A 12041-nucleotide genomic window follows, 5' to 3' on the forward strand; every position below is an offset into this window, starting at 1 on the left:
TCTGGACACTCTGGACTTTGCTGGACTTAGTTTGGGCCTGACTTTGTCTCCCTCTCAGTCTGCTGCCTCATATGTGCCTGTGCACCATACAGGATCCGTGTAGGGCATGTGAAGCATCCAAGACATCTAAAGATAATCTCCTTTGGAGTGAAGGTGTCACTCCTCTGCCTCCGCAGGCACCGCAACACTGCTGACCGGTCTGCTGACTCCGAAGGGGTCAACAACACAGGAGGTGGGCTTCTACGTCCCTCAAGGCCCGAGCTGCCCTCTCACTCATTTTGAGGCCAGAATCCCTCACGGGGGTTGCAATACCTGAACCCTTGTGCACTGCATACTTTTGCAAGTGCAAATGATTCTTTGCGATTCTGCAGCAAGGGAGTTGGGCTCCAAGCAGCCCTTACCTCAGGCAACTTCTCCTGCAAAGATCTTCAACCACATCTCCCAATGTGCCCCGTGGCCTTTTGTTTTGTAAAGCTGCCAAGGTCCTCCCGTGACTCCAGTGTCTTCAACCTGTGCATTGAGTGGGGGGTCAACTATAACTTCCTTGGGCTCCCCTGATTGGTATGGGCTTGCCCTGAATCCCCTGCATGTGGTGAGTCTCCTGGACCATGCTGGTCCTCTTCCTGCAACTTCTTGATCTCCTGTGTGGGTTGCTTTTGCCAAGGCTTGAGGGGATCCCACTAGACACTGACCCCTCAGCACTTGACAATCCTTCGTAGGACAGCTTGTATCCGACTCCTGGTCATCCTCAGTATTGCCTGGTCGCCTGGTGCCAAAGGTGCAAAGATATCGACATCTATCCTGAAGCATCCAACATCGGTGGGCATTCATCGAGCCCCTGGTCACTCTCAAGTGACTCCGACTCTGTCCCCTCTGCTTTGAGGTACTCTCCATCAAGAATCCACATTTGGATTCCTCTGGACACTTTCTCCTCTTCCAGCAGCAACACTTTCCTGAAGTCCTCCATTGGGTTCGATGGCTGTTTCCGAAGCCACTTTACACCTACCCTGGGATAGGTAACTTGGGTACCACAGTTTCCACAGATGGGGTGCTCTCCAACCTTCTGTCTTCCACAGGGTTTTTTCAGTGTCCACTTCGAAGGGTCCTTAATCTTTAAAAATCCAACTACAACTTGCACATAGATTTGTACGGAGCACGCGGGCATGATCACACACTGCACAAGCTCTCCGTGGGGTCCCTATGTACTCACCTTGGGTTGTTCCTTGGGGTCCCAGCAATTCTAGGTCCTCTCGACATTGTCCTGACTTGAGTCATGGTTCTTATACCACTTTCTTAGTATCTGGTTTGGTCCCCCCTGGGGCCCACTGTGTATTAGTGCTATTTACTGTGATTTCTTTTCTAAAGTATTGTGTGCTTGGTATCTAACTCCATGTGGGAGATACTGTAACGTACTAGATAGTGTTATATAATAAATACATATTTTTTTATAACTATTGTGTGGTTCTCTTTTAATTTAATCTATACTATAAGATTGCATTCTGGCAAAACAAACTGCTTTACACTCCTGTAAGGCTAAGCCTGAAGGCTGTTCGCCACAGCCATTACTTGAAAATCTTTCTACGGTTGTCTGAGACCTCTTAAATCACCATAAGGGTTGTCTGGACTGGTGCAAGGTGCCCACTTTCATAAGTGGACATCACATACCAGGTCAGCTTCTCACAGCAAGGAAGCAGTTGCAGTTCTTAAGGGTGGCTGGGAGAGAGTTCTACATTTTAGGACCTGGGTGGGCAAAGGAGCAGCCTTTTATGCGGGTTAGATGGAACCTATGCGTTGTGAACAGCGAGTATCTCAGCAGACACATAAGGAGTCACCAGCTCCTGAATGTATGAGGGCGCTAGACCATGTTTAGCCTTGAACATATACCACAATGCCTTAAATTCAATATGTTTAGAGATCTTAAGCCAGTGCAGTCCCTGAAGCAGAGGGGAGGCTGAGGCATGCCTCGGTCGACGAAAGAGCAACTTAGCAGCCACGTTTTGAATATTCTGTAAGTGTTGAATCAAGGTCTTATCAGGGCCTAGGTACAGCACATTGTCATTATCCAGTCTGGATGTGACTAGAGCCTGAATGACAGTTCTCTGAGCTGCTAAGGGAATTAACTGAAGGATATTTTTCAGCCTTTTGAGGACTGAAAAGCAGGTAACAGTGACCTCGGACACTTGAGATTTCAATGAAAGTTTATCATCAATAATGAAACCGAGATTCTTAACATTAGTAGACGGGTGGTTAAAGGCCCTAGGGAGTCCGGCCAGTGTCTAGGACCCCAAAGAGCAGGGTTGTTACCCAAGACCAAGACCTCGGTTTTATCACTGTTGAGCCTAACTGCATTATTCTTCATTCTTAAGGAAATATTCCTTAGGCCCGGGTGCAGCAGAGAGGGGTCTTGGTGCTGGGCTGCTGATAATGAGAAAATAATCTGAGTGTCATCAGCGTATGAAAAAAGGATGAGCACATATTTCGTAATTACATCTGCTAAAGGATGAACATAGATGTTTCAAAGCAAGGGGCTCAGCATGGATGGATCCCTGTGGAACACCCACATCCAGGGCTAGTGTCTTATTTTTCACATTACCCAAAGAGACCTGAAAGGTTCAGTCTTTTATAAAATAGATCAACACCTTATAATACCTAACTTTAATCTGTGAGTAGCTAGAAAAAATATTCAAGTACTCATTTAAATAATAATTTAAAATGCTATTTAATGGTCAAATCCGGTTTTATAATACTGTCTTCAAAATTAGACATTTAGAATGTTCTAATTTTCCTGCCTGATTCTAATGCTACTTTCTGTCTGTGTTCTCTGTTACCCAGGGACTGAAGGGCTCCCTGCTTACATGTGGATTGGCTCCCAGCGCTGAAACCAATTGAGAAGGGTTGACCTGCCCCTGACAGGCAGGCTATCAGGGCTGTGTCCAGGAACTTAATTAACTTCAAAGGATGCCTACTCTCGGCCTGTTGCCTCTATTGTACAGATAACCAGTCAGGTATCATTCCTAGTGAGAGAGGACTGTCCCCAGAAATGGTTTTAAGTTACCACAAGGTAGTGTTTGCCCAGTATCATAGTCAAGTGTCTGGTTGGGAATAGGGAGCTCTTCACAGGGGAAGAAAGCTTCTGCCATGTTGGTTTTAGGTAGAGAGGGACACTGTGGTGTAGTTTACAGTAAAACAAATAGGAAGTGCTTGAAAAGTGTCTAGGCTCAACTCTCAGAACTTTTACCCCATTGACCAGGGAGTGGCAAGGAGTTTCCCTTATCCACAGGTTGCCACTGGGAATAAATGTGGTACCCCCAATGTCCTCTTCGGAACAATGCTGAACCTAAGGAAGAAAGAGAAAAGACTGCACCTGTTTTTGTGAACTGTGTGGAGAACCTTGAGGGCTGGACCTGCTCTTGTTCACCCTGGGGACCAAGATGTGAACTCCAAGGGTCAGTTGGATGACCACCTGTTAAGCTACAGGAACACAAGGAACACAAAGGTTGCAAGAAGCCCACTTTATTGAAGGGCCCAGCTGACCAGTTCCAACTGGACCTGCGTTGGGCCCTGAATGTTGCTTCTACTGGAATGAGTCCTAACCTCTAAGTGGTGTCCCTAAGGTCCTGTGGCCCTTATTTAAGTATCAGAGCATTCTCCGCTGGCCCACCCCTATAATCTGGGACTTAAAACTTTTTCAAGAATTTTTGCCTGCACAGCTACGACCTAGACAAATCTGCAGAGTCAATACAATGAAGATGCATTGCTTTTGGGGCAAAGATTCAGGTTGCTCCCGCTCAGAGCAAATCTGTTTCAGCAGAGATCACAGAGATTGTGTTCAACCTTGTGGAGCCCTGTTTGGCTGCATCTTGCAGCCTTGCACTGCTGGAGGAGTCCGAGCTCCCAAAAAGTGACTAAGAGCATATTACCAAAGGCCTTATTGCCGCTTTAGCGGCACCTTTTGCCGCTAAAGCTGCAATTTGTTTATCGCCCTATCAGCAAGCTCTCGCTAACAAGCGTTAGCGACAGCTTTCTGGCGATAGCGTCCGGTTTGGGTGCCACTTGGCATGTCAACGATATTCATCGCTAATGACATGCAAAGTAGGCATTCCCGACCAACAGACCTAGTAAACAGCCGCTAACAGGCCTATCGCCTATTAGCAAGGAGGCCCTGGCCCTGGTTAGCAACGTGAAAAGTCGCGCTAACCGGGTCATCGACGTTTTTTTTACACCTGCTATTTTCCTGACTTCACCATATCTAACATGGGGGAGTGGATTATGCTGATAAGACCACAGGGACCACAGGTCGTATCAGCAAGGTTTTCCCCCTTCCCCATGCAACATCGCTAGTTTTGTCGCATGTTGGCCCTTCCCTCCCGCTATCACTGGAATAAATATATCACCATAGCGCTAATTGTTGCTAATACAGCGCTAGCGTGGCGATATATTCCAGCAATAGCTGGCAATTAAGATTTTCGCGCCAAGCCCCCCCTGCGATAATTTTTGCAGTTTCTTACTAATATGGCCCAAGGTCTAAAGGTAGATATCTTCACTGTGTGAAGATGTCAACATATCTACTCTGTGAGGGACATTACTTGAGCACAACTTTGAATTTCTCTTGCTTGGAGATTTCCTACCAATTGTCAATGGCTTCACGAGAACTTCATCCGACAGCTATCTGACCTTTTGACTTGCTCTGCTGAGAGTTTCGATTTACATTTAATTCAGAAGGGAAAACTTTTCTGAATGTGATAAACCTGCTCCAGCATGGTTGGCCCTAAACTTAACCCTTGTTGAGGTCTAACGCAATCAGTTGCCCGTGGGTGGCACTTTGCGTTTTTTGGAGCAATTGTTATCTAAAACTCAGAAAATAATATCTCCATGTCCCGGTATTGAAATTCTATTATGCTGTGTTTTTTACTTTTTTACTGTTTTGGTACTTCTAAATGCTTTACCTATTTCCTTAAATTAAGTCTCTCTGCTCTCTTCCACAGCTACCAGGATCTGAGCTCAGGTTTAAATTACTGAAACCTTTACTGAACCTAACAAGAATAGTGCCATTATTACTTGTGATGGACTACCATCCCCACCAACTACTAATCCACTTTTTCACAGATTGTATTTCCAATTCTTAAGTATTAAAATCACCATGAGCATTACAGTTTGTCAGTGTTCTTCTCCAAAACCTTTTTAGCCTGCTAACCTCCTCTTTTAGCTGATTATTTTTATTGGCTTTTTATTTATTGGCTCTGAACACTTTACTACTGATAACTAGTGCTAAAGTGCATGTGCTTCTCCCCTAAACATAGTTACATTGGTTTATGCACAATTGGGATACTTAATTTATTAAGTCCCTAGTAGAGTGCACTATGTGTGTCTAGTGTCTGTTACTTAAATGCTACTAATGGGCTTGCAGCACTGATTGTGCTATTCAGACAAGTAGCCCTCAAAACATATTTCATTCCTCCCAGCATGTATGTGCAGTTTTATTGCCATGTAAACTTGCCATTTAAAACCCATTGCCAAGCCTTACTCTCCAATTTATTACATATACATCACCCTTAAGGTAGCCTTAGGTAGCCTTTAAGCAGAGTGCCATGTAAGTAAAAGGCAGGACATGTGATTTTACGTTTTACATGTCCTGATTGTCAAAAACATCCAAATTCATTTTTCACGGATGTGTGTCGTTACTACGCATGCTTTTACAACGCATGCCTTTACCACTCAGGTTTTACAACGCAAGTCGTTACAACGACTTACGTTGGGGGCCGCTGGATAGTGAATAGTTTAATTTACTATTCCAACTCCAGTCCCCGTGGATAGTAGGGAAGGTTTTGGATAGTAAATTAAACTATTCCCTATCCTACAGTGCCCCCCAGCGCAAGTCGTTGTAACAATTTGCATTGTAAAAGTTGCGTGGTAAAGGTACTGCGTGGTAAAAGTTGCGTTGTAAATGCTGTTCCCCATTTTTCACTATTGAGAGGCGTATACCTCATATAGGTTAACATTGGGAATTGCGTATTGCACATTTTTAAAGCTGTTATTCCTGATTAGGAAGGAGTAGCTCTGTCATGTTTCATATCATTGGAGGGGTAATGATTAATTTTCTCTGCTGGCAAAGTTGAATTAACATGACCATTTTAGAAGTGCCACTTTTAGAAACTTTGCATTTATCTGCTTTTAAAGCTCTGTGTGCCTGCAGCCCAGCCATTGCCCATGCAGGTAAGAGTGGTGGGGCCGCTCTTGCCTGCACAGGCCACGGCTGCTGCAGCCTGTCTCCAATACACATCTGAGGAGGTTGACGGCTTGACTATGTGCATTCCCTCTAGACAGATACACACAAAGGAAGGTTAGGTGTGCCTGAATGCCCACCTGAATCCTGATTGTTCATCCTGGGCAGGATGGGAGGGGGAGCTGACAGTTACACACAAAGCGTTTGTTGTCCCCCCCTGTAGTGAGTCTGGAGCGAGGGCTAGGAAGAAAGGACCTCTGTGCACTACAAAAAACTCTTCATGGAAGTCACACTGCTTCAAGGCACAACTGTATGTACGTACTGGGTCTCTGATCCCAACAAATCAGACACTTCTGGACCTGTAAAGAAACTATTCCAGGAAGAAGGACTGCAGTGCTGCTATAAGTAATGTCACACTGCTGGACTGCTGCTCCGGAAGCACTGTTTTTCTGCTTTGCTGCCCTGCTGCTTCTACCCACTACCCCTGCTGAGAAATAATTGGGTTTTGCTTGAACACAGAGTGATCTCCAATGTGTTGTTGGCTTGCCACCTCTTTTTGAGACTTAGGCATATCAAAGTCTCACCATCTGCTTCTCTGCCTGGTCCATTGGAAGTGGGCCCAGGTGCGTGCTCCAGTCAAACCATGAAGTAGAACGGATGCATTGTCGCTCAACTACGTTGGGAAATCCAGTGCATCTTATCTGGAAACAATGCCTCTCAGCTCTTCACATCGCCTTCGGAACTGGCGGTTTGGCACCACTGTGTGAAAAAATCCTCACATTACCTCGAGTGCGGGATCGACATCGACACATCGCTCGACTGCACCCCTCAATGTTGCAACCACAATCAAGGTACTTTGTTCAGCGAACCTTGCATGTATCCAGCCCGTGTGCCATCTAGGTCAGCCTGAATTCTTGACTTTAAACTGGTCCAGTGCAACCAGATAACCCCCATAGGCTCTTACTGCTTTTAAGTACTATTTTTACATTTAATCTTTCAAAATTCATATCTAGATTTCAACTTATTAGATTGTTGTCATTTTGATATTGTTGTATTTATAAAAATAACATCTATTTTTCTAAACTGGTGTGTAGACTTTTTGTGGTGCTTTCACTGTGTTACTGTTCGAAGTGTTACTCAAATACTTTACATATTGCCTCTTAAGTTAAGCTTGCCTGCTCTGTGCCATGCTATCAGAGGATGAGCACAGGTTAATTTATAGTGTGCATCTGACTTACACTGACTAGGACTGTGGTCCCTACTTGGACAGGGTGCATATCTCTACCAACCAGAGACACAATTCTAACAGTCTCATTGTGAATTATTTGCATGGGAAAAATGAGATCATAGTGCTATAAGGACTGCTTTCATGATAAAAGTGAAATATGAGTTGTAAGTGGCAGCGCATCCTGTTCCAGCAGGCTTCTTTGCACCCTAGGCCCTGCACTAGATTCTGCTGACCACAGGGCTTCTGAAGACAGCAGAAAGAGCAGAAAACAAACAGGAATATAAGATAGCTCATTACATCCTACAGTTTCCAATTTCTGACAATACTGTGACACTCAGAGTGCAACAGGGGGTTGATGAGCAGCTTTGATTGGAACAGTGGGCCAGCTGCGTGATACCATCAAGATCACAGGCTGTGCAATGTTTTGCTCACATCCACTGGTGTTGTGGTGAAGCAAACATACAGATATAGAGATTCAATACTTTTTTTCTCACAATGCACACACAATGTAACTTGAGGTAATTAGAGGTTTAAGCGTGTGAGAAATTGAGATTCCTGACTTTATTTTAATACAAACAAAGTTCACTACACTATCATCAGCTCACAGACTATTTATTTTTGGGTTCAGAATTGAACCCTCTTCTTTCCACCATATTGCCTATTAGTCTTCTTGATGGTAGCTCTCTGTGTTGGCTCCTGCAAAACCGGGACACAGAAAACTAATGTATATGTCTTTGTGATTCCTCTTCTGCAGACTGACAGTCCTTTGCTTTGTTATTTGTCGAGCAGCGGACACAATGACCTTTTTCACATTTGAGATTGTTCAGTTTCTGGGGATGATTTCAGTAAAAAACGGCTGCAAGTGTGGTAAATCACAAATGTAAATTACAAAAGATGTACCGCTTAGTACCATTTGAAATAAATCTCTCAATAATCATGTATACACAGAATACAGCAAAAAATGCATGTGATAACCTTCTTGACTCAGAAACACAACGAGTATGAAATGTACCTCTATTTTGGAAAGGTTATGTACCCAACGTTACTCATTGTTACCTCACGTCTCAGGGGAGAGCTATTCATCAATTTGAGACAATTGCTTGGTTTAAAAAACAAGCATTTGCAATGCAATAGGCCTCGCATTAGGAAATTTTGGGCTATTGGTATTGTAAATGACACTTTTTTTATTTATGTGTTTGTTTTGAAAATAGCTAAATTATAGCTTTGTCATTTACAATGCCAATAGTTCTAACTTTCGCAAATGTGACACCTATAGCATTTGTAATGCAATATGTGTTGTATTTACGTGACTTAGATATATTGCCTCTACAAATAACAATGGCTTTTAATCTTTTTAAATAATTAATACTTAAATAAAAGTTATTGTAATTTATAATGGCAATAGCTTAAACTTTTGTAAATAACTTTTGTGAAGATTATGTTAAGTATATTTTATTGTGCCGAAAAAGAAGTGAAATATTAACATCTTTTTGTGACCTTTGTAATAAAGTTTGAGACATTTAGAGAACATATTTAAACCAGTTGTTGTTGAATGGTTGCACAGATTGATGCTGTGGTGCCCCTGAGAGGTGGTGCTGAGAGAGGGCGATAGATAGATAGAGTGAGGGCGATAGATAGATAGAGTGAGGGCGATAGATAGAGTGAGGGCGATAGATAGATAGATAGAGTGAGGGCGATAGATAGATAGATGATAAATAGATAGATATATTGATAGATAGATAGATGGATAGATAGATAGATAGATAGATAGATAGATAGATAGATAGATAGATAGATAGATAGATAGATAGATAGATAGATAGATAGATAGATAGATAGATAGATAGATAGAGTGAGGGCGATAGATAGAGTGAGGGCGATAGATAGATAGAGGGAGGGATAGATAGATAGATAGATTGATAGATAGATAGATAGATAGATAGATAGATAGATAGATAGATAGATAGATAGATAGATAGATAGATAGATAGATAGATAGATAGATAGATAGATAGATAGATAGATAGATAGATAGATAGATAGATAGAAAGAGACAGTGAAGGGGTAAGAGAGAGTGAGACAGAGTGGAGAGGCCAAGACAGTGAAGGGGCAGGAGAGAGTGAGATGGAAACAGAAGAAGAGTGGGTAGGCCAAGACAGGGAAGGGGCAGGAGAGAGTGAGACAGAAATAGATGAAGAGTGGAGAGGCCAAGACAGTGAAGGGGCAGGAGAGAGTGAGACAGAAATAGAGGAAGAGTGGAGAGGCCAAGACAGTGAAGGGGCAGGAGAGAGTGTGACAGAGTGGAGAGGCCAAGACAGTGAAGGGGCAGGAGAGAGTGAGATAAAGTGGAGAGGCCAAGACAGTGAAGGGGCAGGAGAGAGTGAGACTGAAATAGAGGAAGAGCGGATAGGCCAAGACAGTGAAGGGGCAGGAGAGAGTGAGACTGAAATAGAGGAAGAGTGGAGAGGCCAAGACAGTGAAGGGGCAGGAGAGAGTGAGACTGAAATAGAGGAAGAGTGGACAGGCCAACACAGTGAAGGGGCAGGAGAGAGTGAGACAGAGTGGAGAGGCCAAGACAGTGAAGGGGCAGGAGAAAGTGAGACAGAAATAGAGGAAGAGTGGATAGGCCAAGACAGTGAAGGGGCAGGAGAGAGTGAGACGGAAATAGAGGAAGAGTGGAGAGGCCAAGACAGTGAAGGGGCAGGAGAGAGTGAGACAGAAATAGAGGAAGAGTGGAGAGGCCAAGACAGTGAAGGGGCAGGAGAGATTGAGACAGAAATAGAGGAAGACTGGAGAGACCAAGACAGTGAAGGGGCAGGAGAGAGTGAGACAGAGTGAAGAGGCCAAGACAGTGAAGGGGCAGGAGAGAATGAGACAGAAACAAAGGAAGAGTGGAGAGGCCAAGACAGGGAAGGGGCAGGAGAGAGTGAGGCAGAGTGGAGAGGCCAAGACAGTGAAGGGGCAGGAGAGAGTGAGACAGAAATAGAGGAAGAGTGGATAGGCCAAGACAGTGAAGGGGCAGGAGAGAGTGAGACAGAAATAGAGGAATAATGGAGAGGCCAAGACAGTGAAGGGGCAGGAGAGAGTGAGACACAAATAGAGGAAGAGTGGAGAGGCCAAGACAGTGAAGGGGCAGGAGAGAGTGAAACAGAGTGGAGAGGCCAAGACAGTGAAGGGGCAGGAGAGAGTGAGACAGAAACAAAAGGTACATGGCGAATTGCGAACAAATGTGAACATTAACAATGCTAAAAAACAACAAAGCAAGTCGAAGTTGTGGTGTGCATGGACCTAAGAACAAACTGCAGTAAGAAGCTGCCTCAGCCCTGTCTGGAGGATGTAAGAAGGGGTCGACAGAAGGCCATTCCTGGCGAGGCAGCTATTGTTCCAGTGTCGTCCCCTTTACATGGTCAGTAGGAGCAAGTGGGAGGAGGGAGTGGGAGAGGGGTGTGAGATAGTCAAAGCGTTTACTGTGATCAGTGGCCGTAGGCTGCCAGTGGGAGGGAAGGGGAATCTGTTGCGAGGCGTGGGGGGCGGGGGCGGGGGAGGGGGAGCAGGCATATGGTGGAAAAGAGAAAGAAACAAGGAAGCCTCAGGTGTTTCACCGTGAAAGTTAATAAATGTGTTCTATTATTGTCAAGAAATGAGAAACAGAAAGTTAGACAAACAAGGTAAGAGACAACAAATAATTCATTCATGAGCATCAACAGGAAGGAGCATTAAAGAATGAAGGTTTTACACAGCTGTTGAATCTGGCAGGTGGGGTACAACATATATCTGGAGAAAATTACAACTCTTATGTTGAGAAAGCTTATGACTGGGTGTTCAGGTAAATAAAATGCATGGCTAGGATGGGGTCAGATTACAGTGTATGTATGAGCATAAACATCTTTACTATACAGCAGCACAAGTGGGCAAATATCGGTATGCAACGAGCTTACCATACTAAGCGCATGAGACATGCACCTACACTCCAACGTGCACACTGGGTAAAATAGGCCTGGAATGTCGGTTTGGCATATCCTAACACCAGCACACACATTGTGAAAGAGGAGACGTATTATCTTTGCACTGGTGAAAGTACACTGTATAGAGTGTTGGATGCGGTCTATTGTGTGATGTTCAAGGTGCCCTCCAATACGTTACTGATATGGCTATTTAACTTCTGAAGACATGGAAATGAAGAAATTTCAACGCAGTGCAAAAAATGTTGATAACTGTGCAGTATTCGCTGTCATACGAGCAGGCCCAGCTCAGTTCTTGTATTTAGCCATGTACAATTTACGGTACAATCTTCAGTAAGTACTATGAGCCCCACCAGATGTTTTAATGCAGGCTAATCCTCCTCCTCCTCCTAGTGATTTCTCCACTGGCTCCTAGTGAGATGCTCAGGACTCTCGCAGCACATAAAAGAAACTAGGTGTGGTGTGAGGCCCTGTGAGTGTTTCTGTATTTGTGGTAAGCTTTTTTTTTAATGTTTTTTAAAGTGCAGCTTTAGTACTTCAAAACCAGTTATAAAGCATAAAATGTAAATAAATTAAATATACTCAATGAGCTAGTGGCGCATGGATGTAGGAACGGTCCTCTTCTGTG

The sequence above is a fragment of the Lissotriton vulgaris genome, chromosome 6 (assembly GCF_964263255.1).
Source record: "Lissotriton vulgaris chromosome 6, aLisVul1.2, whole genome shotgun sequence".
Lineage (NCBI taxonomy): Eukaryota > Metazoa > Chordata > Amphibia > Caudata > Salamandridae > Lissotriton > Lissotriton vulgaris.